Source organism: Chiroxiphia lanceolata, chromosome 4 (genome assembly GCF_009829145.1).
Source record: "Chiroxiphia lanceolata isolate bChiLan1 chromosome 4, bChiLan1.pri, whole genome shotgun sequence".
Taxonomy (NCBI): Eukaryota; Metazoa; Chordata; class Aves; order Passeriformes; family Pipridae; genus Chiroxiphia; species Chiroxiphia lanceolata.
The window spans coordinates 39,484,327-39,502,887 of NC_045640.1; positions in this window are offsets into that span (position 1 = coordinate 39,484,327).

Below are 18,561 nucleotides of genomic sequence, written 5' to 3' on the forward strand. Positions count from 1 at the left end.
AAATTTTTCTTCCAGTTTCATTGACCAAATTGAATTATTCCCACAGTCAAAGCATATTTTCCCTTCAATTCATAGTATCTATTCTTCAAGGGAATCCCGTAGTTAGTTTAATATTCCTCTAGACTATTAGATGAATGGGTTTTTTAAGCACTGAAATTTACCCTGAGTGGCTACCTTTGAAGGCAATATAGTAGATAATTATCTTTGCTTTTTGTGATGACTGGCTGCAGAAATATTGGGCACACTAACAGAGAATATTTATTGGCATTTTTAAACTCTGTTACCTGTCTATTATTTTTTTCAGAAGATTAATTTCTATCCAGACCATCCAAGTAAAATTTTAAGAGGCTTTCTCATACAAAATCTGCAGTGAAAAACCTGACAGCTTTTATGAGCTTCCTTTTACAAATTCAAAACCAAGGAAACACACCTCTGCAAACACAGACTAGGACATTCCTAGAAGCTAACAGTTTGTATTTTGTCTCTTCACACTCAAGCATGAGTCTGGCACTTATAAATTCTTCAAATGTATCCAAATGATAAAAAAATATCCAGGTGCCAGGGACTAGACAAGCACTGACCTGAAACAGAAGAAATAAAAAGAGGTAGTCCCAGAAAAAAGTGTATGGAAGAAAAAGCAAATTAGTAGTTCAAAAACAGTAAGTCATCAAACTTAAACAGTGTATGTGAGAGTGTAGAAGCAGTTTATATACAAAATTACTGAATTACTAAAGAGACTGTGATACGCTGAATTAAAAAAAAAAATTTGTTACATAACAAAATGTCATAAGGTTGCTTAAGTTTGCACTGTCCAGAGTAGACTGCAGGAAAGTGATGGAAGACCTAAACAAAAGCCTTATGATAGTATAATTAAGTACTTAATATGCACATTGAAGAGCATACACATTTAAGAGAAATATATAAATCAGCTGTATGGTTTAATTGTATCCACATACATGCAAGTTATTACAGAAAGCCAGACAAACTGCATTAAAAAAACAGGAAAAAAAAAGCCCAAATCCTACTAGTACTGAAGAGAATGCCTTTATATGAATAAACAGTACAGTCTTGCCTGGTATATTCTGTGCAGCACTGAACATCTACCCTGTAAAAATATATATCAGCATCAGAAACGTCTGGTTGTTGACAAAGAAATATGAAGGGAGGCTTTAAGGATTTGTACTTTACATCAGGAAGAAGAATACTAAGTGATATCAAACATATAACATATATAATGAATGGAACAATAAGCAACTATTATTTCTGACCTGTGACAAGAGAATAAGAACACACAATCAAACAAAAAGAAAGCAAATTCTCAAATGATTAATTGCGTTTTCACCCGAACAGAAATAAAACCAAGGAAGTCACTGCCAGAGGCTGTCAGGTATCTACTCGTGCAGAAGCTAAACTGAAAATTTGCATTCCACTAAAGGAATCAAGTGGTAACATAACACTGATAAAGATCTTGGAAAAGACACTATATAGACTACTTTAAAGACTTGGCCAACCTCTAAATAGAGATCAGAAGCCTCAATACAGGAGTCTGCCAAGCTCCTAAACCTTCCCTTGAAGGAGCAGGCACTGTTCACTCTTTTGATAAAGAGCTAACTGACACTGGGCCTAAATCTAAATTACAACTCTTATATTCATTAGTGGAAAACTCAACTTGAGGAACTTTCTGAATTCCTAATTCTGTCCATAGGCCACATCTACAGACTTGCAGTTTGACCCAAGTGCGGGAGGATAAAAAAGTGGAAGAGAAAGAAACAGTCCCTGAGCATACTGGAGTTTAGAAGTTTTGGTCTGAAGAAAGGTCTGGTTTAAGTATACCATCAAACCTAAAAGCTACAGGGTGAACTTAATCAGCATTAGATATTCTTTAATATAAACACAGATAGTTGTCTGGTGACAAGGCTTGATCATACCTTTTGTCTCAATATTTCGGCTGAAACCAACACAGTTTCATTCCTGCAAAGACTGAAGGTTTGGTTTGGAATTACCTAAAGAAGCGCAATGGAAAATATTTCAGAAGCACTGAAACTTCAAACATTACTTTAATTCCCTGATGAAACTGATTGTAGCCATCACTTTGCAGTCACATCTTGATGTGGTTGTGTACCTCCTTCCAGCTGGCTGATTATTAGTTTGTTTCCTCCGTGGTTTTAGTGTTAACAGAACACTGTGAAGTTCTACAGCCTGTGAACTAATTTGGTTTCTTTGTAAGTCTTCCATCAACCAGAGCCACCTCTCTTTTAAATGAAGTAGAGACAGTAAATCACAGACCTTCAATGTCCAAGTGAAAAAAAAAAAAAAACAACAAAAACAAAACCACCAAACCACCAAAAGAATTCAATACCATCTTCCTGCCAGCAGGCCAGAACTGTCAGCTGTAAGCTGGAACAGTAAGTCAGCACACATATGTGAGCCCATGCTCATACAATAGAAGCGCAACCTGTATTAGTGAGGAAACCTATTTCAGATTCAAACTCTTCAAGGATTACTCCAAAGTAAAGCCTTATTTTAAATATTAAAAAACTAACTTATCTATACTATCTTTTGAATCAGCCCCTTTACCTAGTGCAGCCTGAAAAGAGCATGAAACAAAGCTTCTACAGCAGTGTCAGAAGAGGAAGAAAAAAAATTTAAGGGAAAAAAACCCTTCAGAGTAGAAAATCTCCTCAGAGTAGACTCATCAAAGAAGTGGTAGAAGAAAAGACTGTCAGGGAGAAAAGAAGCTGACCTACCTACAGATGCAGAGCACTCATACCACGGTTAAAACAAGAAAAATAAGTACTAGTAACCAAGTCATCCAGTCCTGCGGCTTTTTAATGGTGGTGCTACTGGTCTGTATTGGTGATGCAGGCAAAAGGGAGACCCACCATGAGTAGGTCTTCAAGTATCTCTGTTACACCAGACACGCTTCTTTACTTAATCACCTGATGGTATTTCATTCTTCACTTCATGCATTTCATTTTACCCTTTCCTTTCAATCACTTTTTCTAAGGCCTAAGATTCTTGACTTCATCACATACCCTGCTAGAGTCATTGCTCTAGGTGTGAACAGGTTATTAGGCATGTGTATCTTATGCACAGTATGAGGCCCAAAGGGGCATCCTAAATGCCAAAAGTCTGGAGTTTTGATAAAAGAAGGCTTCATTGTAAGATACCTCACATGTCTTTCCCATTGTGCTTCCGATATTTGCTTCTGGATAAAATATAATTGACCGTTCTTATCACCAGGGTAAGTGGTAGGCATTACTATTTACTTTTGATTTTCAGTCTGCTGGAAAACTGCTAAGGTTCACTTCATTTAGATATAAGAATAAATAGAACAGCTTTTTACCAATTATTATTTCATTGTTGTGTTTTAAATAGCAAGTATGTAAGTAATTTCTAGCTCTAGTGTAAACACATTGAGCTAGCAAATGAGGGGAGACTGGTATTCAACTTTTAACCCTAGTTCGTATCCTAACTGAGGTGGGAGAGATGGGCAGCTACTTTGCTGATTAAAGGAAGGTGCTGCCAGAGAGCTTCTCATATTTTCCACTTAAATGATTGCAATTCAAGTTAATGGAGGCCTATGCCTAAGAGCTTGAAAGCTGTCCTCACTTTTTTGCAGAAGGCTGGGCTGCAATCACTAATCAGTACGGGAAAAGATCAGAAGCAGATGGCAAAGTGCTTGCTGTTGGCTCTATTCAGGGGGAATATTCCTGACTCACATTGGTCGCTATCAGTTTTAGAACTGCTCAAGAGCAGCATAGAGCAGTCACAACAGAAGGGAAGGCATAGAATTACTGGACAGAGTAAGTTCCCCACTTTGGAGGTATTTTCCTTCCTTTTCATGTTACATCTAGAAAATCAAGTTACCTGGGACAGAAGGTACACTTTTTCCTGGAGAACATTTAACACATGAAGATTAGGAATTGTACACTCCAGTACACAACCAGGGTCAGAACATTCAGTGATGCATAATTAATGAAGCAACCATGAAATCACACTGACAAAGATATTTTGTCTCTAATCAAAAACTAAAGTTTAACAGCAGAGTTTATTTTCTCCTCCGTCACAAGAAGCTGACGTGTGATTTTCCCATGTTGGTGTGACGACCAGTTTTCAAACTCAATTTCTTTTAAAATGCACTCTGAGTTTGTGAAATGTGCTCTCAGTATATCAGACACTAAATGCATAGATGCTATTATCTGTTATTTTATTAAGCACATCTTTAAGAGTGAAAGTAAAAATGAACCTGACTGCAGGGCAGTAAGATGCACTCATGTAGAAATTGCATTGTTAATGCATTTCATCTTCCCACCTCAGGGAGTGAAATCTTTGCAAAAACGGCTGCTATCCTACCTTCCATCTGCATCCTCTTTGAAGATTCCCTAGAGACACGACTGCCAGTTACTCACAGCCTTTCCAGGAGAGAAAATATGCACTAGGATATGATCCCACAGTTTCACATGACAAATTTTATTGTTATCATTCACCTGATGTGCCGGTACCAGGCTAAGCAAACAGCTATCTGGATGAGTTGATCTTATTCAGAGCACTGAAGATCAAACTGAAAGCTCTGGGAGAAATAATGAAGAACAGATGCACTTCATGAAACTATTTTTAACACTTTTTAAAAAATAGCTATAAAGTAATGGAAAATCAGACTCCACTACAACTGAGAAAGACACAGGAACTTTTTCAAAAAACGGTTAAATATTTTAAAAAAATATGTTGATTTTCACATGTACTATAGATTTCCTTGTTCGAACTTGAATATTTTCCTATTTTGGATAAAAAATTATTAATCTTACTTGGGATTGCTGGTGTTGAAAAACTAGCTAATAGAACTCAAAAAACATCTTTCTAGAAAACTGAAATAGAAGGAGATTAATTATGGATTTTCAGCTATCAGAACTCAGATTTATTTTGTATTATACTTAACACCCACATTCTGTCATTGCTGTTTTTTCTACTTTTCTCTACATCTACCCATGACTCATTGTAGCTTGCAAATCCGAAGCATTTAATTTTAGACGTCTGTTTTCTGAGAATCAGTCATAAATGACTATAAGAGCTGACAGTCATTTAAGACAAAAATGTCACCTCCCTTCAGAGATGTTGAGCCTTATTCTCTGTGCTCTTATCTTCCTATTCTTCCATTTATTTCTGCAGATGTAGTCTTAATTCACATCAGCCTCAGTGAAGAATCAATTACATAATTTCAGGGCTTAGCAAAGAACAACAGTTAACTAGGAGCAGTGGATTCAAAATACTTATTTGTGCTATAGTAATGTTGTATTGTGAGCAAATGCTATTTTAAGGGAATTTGTACCTCCTGCAGTAGAAAGGAATAAATCTCAGACCAAAAAGATAATATCAAACCCAATATTACTCAGTTTTACAATTTTAAAAGTAGAATCATTCTTAGAATGGGTTAAATGTATATGGTGACTGCTCCAACCATTTGCATTACTTGTCTTTTAAATAATTTTAAGCTAGTTTTCCATGTTGTTTTCTTTACCCTGCTTTAAATTCAGCCAGTGATTTCTTGTTTTACTGTGATACCCCAGCAAAACTTGCTGGAATATCACAGCTTTTGTGGAGTTCTGCCAAACAAGTGAGCCCACACAGACTGGCACAGGTCAATTCCATAATATCAGATGACCTTGATGGCTTTTAAAAAGGTACGTTTTAATCAGATTGATCAAGACAAATTGCACACATGGTTTCTTTGTATATAAAGCTGGTCAGGCTGGGCACATAAATATGTCTAGAAGAAACAGAACTCTAAGAAAACTCCAGATCCTATTCATACTATCATATCACAGATTATCCTGGCTGGTATATTACATCCAGATTTTTTTTTAAAAGCATCAATGCCTCCACAATTTTACTTACTAACTTAAGTAATAACAACGCTTTGAGACTATAAGAAAACAGGCTTTGTTTCAAGCAGATTGCCTTACAAAAATGTAGTCTTGAGGGCTATGGAAGACAATAGAAGAAAAAGGACAACTTCTGAGGGACAGAAGGAATGGCATCAAAGTACATCTGTTGGGGTATGGGTCTTTCACTATTACCAGATAGTGAAAGATGTGAAGATACCAAGGTCAAAGTGTTGACAGCGGAAGATAGACAGGGAGACACAAAAGAATGGGGACAAGGGGATGTGGAGAAAAGCAATTGTGGGCCTAGGGAGGAGAGTGTAAACAAGTAAAAGAGCTCAGGAATGAAATGCAATTAATGAGGGTTAAAGCAAAATTCAGAAAGAAAGGAGGGTATTTAGCAAAGAGAGACTGGTAAGGCAAGGGATTTGTCCTTTATGTGAGAGCAGTGGGAACGCATGGAGCTCTGTCTAGGGATGGACATGAGCCAGCTGAAAATTTACATGTTAGGATTGGTGGGCACTCTCATGGGTGACATTGCAGTGGACATCTGCCACAGACTTCCTGTTCAAGAGGTAGGTGAGGTGTTCTTAATGCAAATAGTTGTTAGCTCGTGTGATAACCTATGAGCTCTTCAGAGGCCCTGGGTATGTAGAGTCTTTCAACCAGAGTACACTGAAACTTCCCTTTTAGTCACCAGCAGTGACTACATTACAGTTATAAAAGAGATGACTACCCAGTCTGTAAATATGCTGCTTTTTTTTGCTCAGTAGTCAGATACACTAAAGGCAAATTCAGACCCGCTCCAAATGTCTTTGCAGCCTCATGGGAATCTTTCCATTGACTCCAGCAAGAGCTGAATAATAAATATTGCACCAAAGATGTGCAAGGCAGGCTCATTGTGCAACATATTCATAACAGTGACATTTGACTAGGCTGCAATAGGCCATGCTAGATGTAACAGTCCGAAGACAAAAAATGTTATACACATAATAAAAACTAAAACATTATCCAGCCACAAGTACATTCAAAAGTCTGAAAGAAGTGAAATTTTAAAGACTCAGTAACTAAGAATGCAGGAGTTGCTCACTCAGCCATCTGAGGTAGTTAGGTGATACCTAACTATTCCAAAGTGAAGAAATGATGGCCTGATAAAAGCTTCTTGTTTTGCAATAGATTTGAATATTACCCATAAGTTTGTTAAATACAGTCCCAAACAGGTTAAGCCCTCTAATGAACGGGACCAAGTACAGCTCTGTAGCAACTCCTAAACCACAGACTCATGAATGAAACCATTAAACAAAATCTTTTTAGTGACCAGAACTGAACTAAGGCTGACTCTGCCTCAGATTTCTTTTTAATATTTTGGGGACTGATTCAACCCATGATCCCAACATCCACAAGCAACATCCCTTTGTCCACCGGAACAGGAGCTGAATCTAAGCTTTTCTAACTCTTTCAGTAGATAGTTACAGCAGTGTACAGCGAGGGCTGGTTGCTCACTAAAGGATGGGAAGGTGGATGCCATACATGATGCCCAACCAGCAGGTCAGGTGTCTAGCCAGCCAGGGGCCAGCCCCATGGTACCCAGGCAAGGTGAACAGGGAAGGACAGACCCAGAAATGGGTTAAGCCAAGCTCAGCCAAGAGTCCAGATCATCAGGCAAATGCCTGATGATGAAGCAGGTCTGAGGTCAAGCCAGAAAATGAGTATTCAGATTAGGGTCTTGATCAACACAGCCCATGCCCGGGCAGGACAGGGCTGAGGCTGAGTTGGAGACCAGCAGTCATCTGACACAGCTCAGGCAGGAACTGAAGGCCCTGGGCTGAGCTGGAATCAGCCCATGGGCAGAGGCCCAAGGGGAGGTTGGTCAGGACCATTAAGGTCCGATGATCATAGAATCATAATCTGTTCAGAAAGGGACACACAAGGATCACTGAAGTCCCACTCCTGTTAAGATCATTCACCAGAAGCAACCAATTCAATGATTCAAGATGCAGTTAAAAATTGCAGGTAATGAGCATAAATGATTATCTGCTGGACACTTCCTGTCAGAGGGGTAAGAATTGTGAACAATAAACAGAATGACTAGTATCATTTCAGGTTTCATGTATCAATGACAGATTTGGGACCAGCTTTGTGACTATCAGGAATTAAGAAGGAAGCTGAGACACAATTCATATTTTACAAAAGTGATTTTCTAGTGTTTGGGTTTGGATTTTTTTGCCTATGTATTATAAAACATTATGATGCACTATATATGAGAGAATTGCAGGTTTTACAATAACTGCCACTTACATGCAAAAAGGTAGGCTTAAATATGTATAAATTTATATTTCACTACTTCAGTTGTTGAACACATAAATGCTACATAAAATGTTGATCCTGTTAAAATCAATGACAATCACTGTAATTCCCCTTTGCTAGAATTAGGTTTTCAGTTTTTCATTCCTCAATATTTTACTGAAAATCAACAGTTTAAATAGGCAAGTCTTTCTGCATTGACACCTGGCTCAAAGTTTCATTAAAATATTGTTAAAATATTGGACAGATGGATTAACTGAGACCAAACATTACCCCATATAAATTAACCCTACAAGTATAATGAAAGCCCTCTTTCACACATGCTACTATAAAGCCTTTGTTAATAAGAATTCCCCTTCTTGGATGCTCAAAATGAAGTATTGTTCATTGCCATATGGCTCACATTAAATACAAGGAAACAAACAAAACCACAGTAAGTCTTTGACATTTTAATAACTGTGGATCAGCTACTCCTACCAGAAGCTGCTTTATTGGCTAATTACACTCCCTGGTAAAACCATTAATTTCAGCATCCGCCTTTTTCCACTAATTTTGAGTTCAAATCTTGGTGCTGGAAAAAGTTATAGGCATTATCAGTAGCCCTTAAGAACCTCATCTCAGATGAGGGTCCCTTTGGCATTGCATCATTAGAATATGAAAGAAAGCTTTTGAATAAGATTGATTACACAAGACAGAGAGACAAAAATGATGAAAGTGAATGGACATCAGAGTCCCTCCATTTTAGGATAGAGATTTTCTCCTGTGGATAAAAAGGCTCTTACAGAATCCATGCTGGGGGTCTGGCTGGCTCCAAGGGCTGGTCAATAAAATTTTGCACAGGCACAAGGTTCCCGTTAATCATAACTTTTAAAATCTAAGTGGGTTACCATTCAGTTACCATTCAGTAATTTAGTGCTCCTACTGCTACCAGGAGCACTTGTAGGTTTGCAGTAGTTTATAAGATCCTCTCTCAATCTCCATTTGAAAAGCAGATTTGCTACTGAATACAGATGAGACAGAAAATATATTTTCAGTACAGGATTGTGCTACACATAAATTATTCCCCTTTAGAAGGAGAGACGTGGTGATCGGACTTCGGAAGCATCACTGACTAAAGAAGAATTTGACTCATACAGAATGGGAATAATTAATAAAAGTCCCGTGAAATTTAAGTGAAAGACTGATGTATATGATAAGAACTGAGACACCACTGCATTGTTGCCTACCATGATATCAGAGTACTATCTTGTACTAGATGAGATGTCCAGTTAAATGAGGACACCCACAAATCAATGTTATTATCTAGTTATGAACATTCTCCTGAGATCAGGCCAAACATGGCTGGTACCTTTGCTTGTAGACAGTCCCATATTATGTGGAGGGAAACTAATAACCCTTTGTGTATGGACAGACTGAGCTTGAGCATCATGGAGTTATGGCAATATATCAGATATGAGAAATGGAGTAACATTAAACATTTCTTACACTACAACACTATTAAAAGATAATTCTCTAAGGCTTTAGGTGATCCCACATAAATATTTGGAAAGACAACAGAATCCAAGAGAAAATACCCTACTTTCAGTAACTCAAAGACACGAAAGCACAATGATTTTCCTAAATAATGGTGTTGAGAAAATGAGTAGATGCTGTGTGGATCTGATGGTGATAAAGACAGCTGCAGAGACACATGGCTGGAGCTGCTAAAAGCTCAGAGTGCAGGTAACATACCAACAATTCTGACAGAGAAATCTGCTCCCATCATTCTCTGTACCCCTACACTCACTCTGATAGATACGCATAGAAAGAAAAGGATCTATTAGCTGCCTCCTTGGTCTCTACTGAAAGACAATTTTGCCAGGCTTTTTCGCTAAATAACGTATATTATTTTAAATAAAACCAGTGCAAATGGATAAGATTACATTTGTATTTCAGAAATGTCTTGAAAAGGCATCATCTTGAAAACACAATTACTTTCAGCACTGACTTGCTCTGCAATATTACTCGGACATGATGAAGGAAACAAGCACAAGAAATACAAGATAGGCAAGAAATGGGCTAAATGAAACATAATGATATGTACTGAAAGTGGAACTCAAATAAGGGGCCATTCTTAAAGGAGACCTTCAAGGAGCCAATTTAGGATGAGTCTTTTTCATCATATTTTCACTGATGACTTGGACACAAAAAATACATGTACTAATTACTGTTTGCTGACGGAAAACTGTGAGGCAGCAACAGTCTGGCTGAGGACCAAAATATCATACAGAAAGTGCTGTATGACCTTGATGAGTGAAGTAATAGAAACTGGATTAAATATTAATACTACAAAATACAGTGTTATGCACTTGAGGGCTGCTATGAAATATAGACAACTGGAGGCAATAGAGGAAAAGGATGGTCATCATAGGATCCCCAAGACATCCATTTGATACAGCTTTGAAAAACACAACTGAAATCATACGATGCTTCAGGAAAACTATTTCCAGCAAAGAAAAGAAAGTATAAATGCTACTGTGTAAAAGCACTTTTGATGTTGCTGCACAAATTCAGTCTATACTTACATGTTATAAAAAGATACAAACTGGATCAGGTGTAGAGAATTCTTTGAAGATAATCAAAGGAATAGACAGATTCTGTCTTCTGAGGGAAGACTTAAAGAGACTGGTACACTTAGCCCAGGAAAAAGAAAATTAAGCCAATTATGATACCACATACATGTTGGGTTTGTGTGGCAGGATTTTGATAGTGGGAGGGCTACAGGGGTGACTTCTGTGAGAAACTGCCAGAAGCTTCCCTCATGTCCAACAGAGCCAAGGCCAGCTGGCTCAGGATGGACCTGCCACTCACCAAGGCCAAGCCCATCAGTGATGGTGGTGGCACCTCTGGGACAATAGACTTAAGCAGAAAAACAGCAGCTGGAGAGAGGGATGAGCATGTGAGAGCAACAGCTCTGCAGACACCAAGGTCAGTGAAGGAGGGGCAGGAGCTGCTCCAGGTGCCAGAGCAGAGATTCCTCTGCAGCCCGTGGTGAAGACCATGGTGAGGCAGCTGTGCCCCTGTAGCCCGTGGAGGTCCACAGTGGAGCAGAGATCCACTTGCAAGACCATGGAGAACCATGTCAGAGCAAGGGGATGCCCAAAGGAAGCTGTGATAACTCAGGAAGCCCTGGGGCAGGCTTCTGTCAGGACCTGTGGGCCCATGAAGAGAAGAGCCCACAACTAGAACAATTTTGCTGGCAGGACTTGTGAGCCCATGGGGGCCCACACTGGAACAATCTGTTTCTTTGTTTAGAAAAAGCAAACAGGATTTGCTATCATCTAAATCACTTTGTATCTTATGTGCTTTGTAACATAGACTGTGACTAACTATATCAAAGGCTTAAAAATAGCTGATATTAAACAAAATAATGGAGCAGCAACCCTGCAGCACTGCTTTCTGACTGTACCAGTTTCTATCTTGTCTTCACGTAAATAACTGATTTACCCTAATAATAACTGGGAGAAACAAAGCTTTGGTGGAAGAAATTACCAGCTCTTTGAAGATTTAAAAGTTTTATAATACTTCAGTATATAATTACTTCAGTAATTTAGAGAACACATGCATACAAATGTCACAGAAGTATAAACACAGAAAGATAACCATGAAGAATATACCTAGAGCAAACACCTATGTCCACACTAATATACATATATCCTATTATATAGGAAAGATTCTGTGTGAGACATACATGTCTGTATAAAACAATGATTAATTTATATCAGAATTATTTGTTATCTAACTTGTAAAAGTTTGTACAAATTGGAAGAAATTTAACAAATTATTTTTGAAACAATTTTCTTAAAAAGCTTGTTATTGTTCCTTTCCCCAGTATTCACCTTTTTCATTGCTAAGTGGAAAGCCTTCAGAATTCTGTAATGAGCAGGAGTCTTCCACTTTTATATAACAAAAGTGACTTTATGAAGAAGGTTAAACATTTATAAACAAAACCACACAACCCAAAATCATTAAAGCATTTCATACTGAAAGCCAGGTAAACCAAATCAAACACCCTTTACAAAACTTACATTCTTTAAATGTAAGGCATTTTCCCTTCTAAAAGCTGCAAAGTCAATCATGGCCTAAAAGAAAACACCATTCCAAAGGCCCAAAGAAGTGTAAATGTCCATCACAAAGCAAAATGTTCTATTAGTAGAGTACCTTGTGCACTATAAACAAGACAAAAGAAATTGCATTCATCTACTTTCAAACTCAGCACATTATTGGAGGAGAGAAAGTCCTCTAATTAAATCAAACATGCTTGTATTTTAGATCAAACATAATTGTGTTCAAATGCTCTGGAATACTATTTATTGCTACCTGCAATACTATGTCAGTATTGTCTCTTGCAACATTTCTCTCATTTAAAGCGAAATTAAACCAGAAATACTATCCTGACTAGTAACTATCTGGCAGATGAAATTAGACAGAGTTAGAATGATGTCTGTGAAAATTCAACATCAGCAAAAGAATTTTTTTCTTTAAAATCTGTTATCTTGCTAACGGATAAGAAAGATACTGAAGCATTATTAAGAGAGAGAAAAATATCAGTCTATGATAGTAGGTGAAGTCAGAAAGTGTGGCTTCCAAAGAAATCCTATCAAAAAAAGAGTTGGAGAATTGGTGGTAGAGTTTTGAAGAAAATAAATTTTTAAGGGAAAAAAAAAAGAAAAAACTTGATACAAACCAGTTCACATAACATTGCAGTACTGAAGGAAGTCTTTTAGAGATGCTTAAATAGATTAGTCTTTCACACGAAGGTTTCAAATCCTTTTCATTATATCTTTATTATAAAGGCTCTTTTTAAAAAAGTAAGTTTCTTTCAAATGTTAATTGAATAATTCAGATTCTCCATTCAAAAAAACCTGAAAAACAACTTCAGTTCTTCTTTGATGGAAATTGGTAATTTGCCCCTTGTCCCTCCTGGACAGGATGTGGTGCATATGTAAGCCCAAGAGCGTTTCATTCAGTGAAGTAACTATTTAAGGAGACTGATTGTCAAGGACTGCAGATTTATATGACCAGAGGCTTTTGAAGACATGAGAGTCATGCACTGAAACTACTTGAATAACATTCTTCTACTGAGCAGAGAAGTTAATAGAAAAACTGCAATTTTACCTGCTGCTATTGTAACAACACATATTTTCATCATACTTGCATAAGATTTCTCAACTGGTATGCACCAGGTGTGTTGCAACAGTGCAGTCCATCAGAAGAGGACCTGACTGTTAGCATACAAGACAACCAAGCAAGATGATTTCTACTAGATCTGGAGTCAACATTTATTTCTACAATTCAGAAGTGGTAAGGACTAACACAGAATAATACTAGCTGCAATAGAAGCATCTACTATTGTACTTTTGGAGAAGTATTTAGGTTAATAATTTATGAATATTCATCAATTCCTTAGACATTGACTAAAGCTCAGAATATCTATGCCTCAGAAAACCTATGATTACATTGCTAGCAAATTCCATTGGCAATACTGAATTCAGGGACCACTATGAAGTTACTGCTGCAGAAAGAATAAAATTTTAGCAATGCTTTTTCTGGATATTGATAATGGCAGAATCTTTCAACTGGACATCTTAAGTCAGAGCTGCTCTAGTAGTATGAACGTAATCTATTCATCTGTGAGATGAATATCATAGTACAAATATGACTGCATATCACATTTCAAAATGGAACAAAGTCACAGCTTTCCTTCTGACAGGGAGTTTAACAAATATGAAGTAAGCTGTATCACTCCTTGAGACATGTTCCTCCAGCATGAACTCCTGCAAAATACTCCTGCAGAGCTTTCTCATTCCTGTATCTAACTCCACAAGCCAACAAGACAGCTCTTTCTAAAGTAATGTTCACCAGAAACTAAGGTAAGGAGTTAAAAAGTGTTGGCAAACCCTGAGTTAAATTTGGATTTATGCAAATACTATTTAGTTATGATATGCCAGCAGAGACCCATGTGAATTTTTACAAATACAATCAAGTTTTGCCAGACACAATTGAAAAAAAGAGATTTCCTCTACACAAATACTGATAGAAGACACAAGTACATAACCTTTAGGACAAATAGACAGTCAGTTATGAGATTTTCTTACATTCTCTGCCCATCGTAAGTTTTTCTTGAAAACACTGTAAAGATAACATAAGTAATATATAATCCTGATTTATCATATAAGACAGCAACTGATTTCTTGCAATAAACTTACAGGCTACAGTCTAGAACTTACCAGTGCGAAAAACATTTTAAACAGTTCTGTCTTATCACCCAAATCATCTCGACCCAGTTTATGCAAAAGTGTCACAACTTCAATGCTTAAAACGTACACTCAAATTACATGTTTTCTTCATTCTTTCCCAACACTTTAAAAAATAATAATTCTTTCCCGCTTAGCAAATAAAGATATCCCTTATCTTTTTTTAAATAAAGGTTAAAAATACAACAGTGAATACAGATAGAACAACTCCAAAAGAACAGAGTCTCCTTTAGATGTGCAAGCCAGTGCAGAATTTGGGGTAGAAATAGCAGTATAGGTTTCCACGGTAATGATTCAGTCATTAAATGATTGTGAGCTGCTATCCTGCTCACATTAGTGAATTATGTTGCAGTTAAAACCATTCATTAGCTGGATCTGTCTTGGGGGACATTTAGCAGACATACCTGCTTTTAGCTCATTCAGATAACAAAGCAGTCTTTAAACAGGTTTTTAACCTGACACAATCATCCATTCTAAGACCTAACCCTTTCATATTCAGGACTAAATACTGTATTGAACTGCAATTTTTAAGGCTCTGATGAGAGTAATAAGGTACTGCCTCACAAACTTTAAACTGGTTTGTCCTCCAAGGGACATGTATTTGAGTAAGGAAGGATAGCACAAAACAGACTCTAAACTGATCCTGAGTTAAGGGCCAAACAGCAGGAATCCAACCCATTTGTAGGTGAACTCAAGACTTAAATTTTTGTTTGATTCTGTAAATACACAAGGGTCTTTCAGACACTTTAGACACCCAGTTAGACCACTTGTTCTCTTCAGAGAGAAAAATACATCCATATACAGACCTATCTTCTCAAAAGATGGACAACTTGGCTACGTTTGTGGCTGCAAGTTACCTTACACCCAACTGTCACACAGGTTATTTCATGGATCCGTTTCCCTTTGAAGAAAAATTACTTAGGGAAGTAAACGGAGACTTTCTCCTCACTCTTCCTCACCTGTGCAAAACTGATCCTCCACTTTAGTATTTTTTTGTTCATACATGATTTTTTCACTCAGTTAATATCTGCTTAAAGGAAAGATATGTAGGGAGTCTTACAGAGTACCAACTATTTTACTGGATCCACTGATGTGCATCTTGCATGCAGATATTTGACCAAAATTGCATATGCATTAGCTCTGAAGACCAAAAAGAGGAGTCCATTCTTTTGAAAGCCCTTATATATCTATATTTTTAGTTTTTTTGCTTTCAGAAGGAAGAACATACTTACCAGGGGGCACATAAAGGAGCTACAGTTCCTGCTCGACCCATTTGCTCTGTACAGATTGATGTGCTCTCCATGTCATATGACAGAGGATGTGTTGTGCTGTTCAATAGCACCCTTATTCACATCCTGACTGCATCCAGTCCTGATGTATAGCAGTACTGTGTGAACAGATTGCTTTCATGACAGTTTTGAAACTCAGAGGGAGCCAGTTTGAATTGCAATTTTATTTTTAACCATCCTATAAGTGATGTCTACAATCTAAGACACAACTGTCTCCAAAATGATGCCAGTGTAAATAAGTGGACTGTTCTGAATGGTTACCTCATATAACTTTAAAGGGCAAGCCACGACCGTGGAGAGATTGAGAGTACAAGAATCCACTTTGCAAACAACTTTGCCATTTTTTTTAGTCCTCGTCTTCTTTCTCTGGTGGTAACTACAAAAAAGGTGATGAATTAGGAAACTGCTCCAAAAACTACATGAAAGGACACACGTGCAGCTTGAATTCTGGATTCCTGGATAACTGAAATAGTATGACTCAGAGGACTCAATAAGCTTTCCAATCATCTATTTCACAGAAGTACTTCAAGTACTTTTTAAACATTTTCAGCTACAATCGTGTGATTATTTTAGCCCTTTGCACTTACACTGTGAAACGAACAAATTGAACAAGACTAATTATGCACATTCTTTTTGTACAGGATGATATTTATCTCAAGTGGTATAATTGGCACTTTGGTTACATGTACAATATGTAATGGAGTGTAACACAGAGATACCAAGCTAACAGGAAAGAACATGATCATGGTAATTACAGCAAGAGTGTGGACAATGTGGAAGGGAGGAGAACTTGGAGCAAAATTAAGTTCCGGAACAAAACCTCCTTTAGCGACCACACTTGGGTTTCTCTAAACAGTTTTAGAATATTTTTACCAGTGAATAAATCAATGTGCCATGCAGTAATTGCCTTTGCTAGACAAGAGCAGATTTATTTTAATCAACCAAATCATACTCCTTTACTAGACAGAAGCCCAAGTCTTCCAGAATAAATGGCCACCTGATTACACAGTCTCTGGGGCCTTATTGCTCTGCCCGGATAGTTATTACCCTATCAAGGTTTCCATGACAACTTTCTTTGGTTACGACTGACCCCAAGTAAAGCCATTCACTTAAAGTGATAGGACACATTTTGGTTCAAAGCTGGATGCCATGAAATTTCACTTGCCATCTTATTTTATCTACTATGACAGGATACTCACAAGGGATTCCCAATATGTTGTATTCTCCACCGGATTAAGGCTCCTGCAAAGCGAAATCCACTTTCCACTTGTGGAACTCTTCAGAGAAATCTGAAGATGTTGTCAGAACTGAATAGGAGAGAGGAAATAAATTAATTACATGGAAATAACATCCCATGCACCAACCACACATATGTAAAAAGTGCCAGACACCATGTCAATTACCTACTTTTTTGGAAAAGCGCGTGGACTCATTCAACATCTGTGCTGCATCCCATTAGAAGCAATACCATAGAGGCAGAAAGAAAACACCATCCTGGGGAAGGATTTCTGAGAAATGCAAGGAATTACCAATTAGCTACAAATTGCTTATTTAATTAATGAAAAATAAAATTATGACACTAATTATTCTTGTGCTAATAGACTGATTTAAGAATTGCTGATAAGTACTATTATTAGTCAGCAATGCAGCCATATCATACAGTATTTAATTTAGTTTAGAAAAGATGAAACTGTAAGAGGTTAATAATCTTTCTGATTTATAGAAACTTAACTGCTTGCCTCCTCTTGCTGTTAGCAGCCATGTGGTTAAATCACCATGCCTCATTTTAAAGAAATGAAAATAGAGATTTTTTAAAATTATTTCAATTCCTAATGTCTCTCACAACAAAACTGTCCATTTTGTTGACATTTTGGGCTTTGCCTCATACTACAAAAAACACTTGGTTACCAATATCATATTAAATGTATAGTTGCTGAGATGATGCTGAGTGTGCCATCAGCTGCAGGATGAAGACAATGACCCTTGTGCTTTATAGATGTTTTTGGATGTATGTACACACCATAATAACCGTGTAATAATTCCACCTTCTTCAAATTATGTTTCTGCTGACTTATTTGATTTATTTTGGACTTTTAACTTTTTTTCCCCTGAAAAATGAAGCAAATTCAAAAACTATTTTACATAGAATGTTAACTTAAATGTTGTAAAGACTTACTTTTGGAGGGGGGTGAAAAGGAGGAAAAATATATTAGTCATATCACAAAGCAAAGCTAATATATTAATGGTGAATATGAAAGAAGACAATGGCAAGGTTAAATAACACCTTATTACAAAGTATAAATAAAATTTTATGTCATTTTCTTAGGCCTCTCACAGATGGTCACCTCTCACATAACTGAGAGCACGGAGCCTGCTCTGCACTGGACTCTGCCTGCTTTATGAGGCTTAATTCAAAGAAAAACCAGGAAGAAACTTCATAGAAATGCCAAGCGTTCTGGGAAGTGCCCAGTCCATAGATCTTGAATTTTCTTGTTGATCAGGAATCACTATGCACAGAGAGTGCTGGACTACACAGGTCCAGCAGGTACCACAAAGCTTTTAGCAGCCAGGACACCCTCAGGACAAGGGTGGGGTCTAGAGAATGTAAAACTGCTGAAAGCTTTAACGAGGAAGATGAGATTGAAGTAGGTAATTTGTTCTACCTCCAACTCACATCTAAACTGCAAGTCTAAATCTCTGTATTCTCCATCTGGTTTACTTACTTAGCAAATAATACATTGCAGTCTTCTCAGCCCCATCACTCTACTTTGGATTCTCGGTTAACAACCT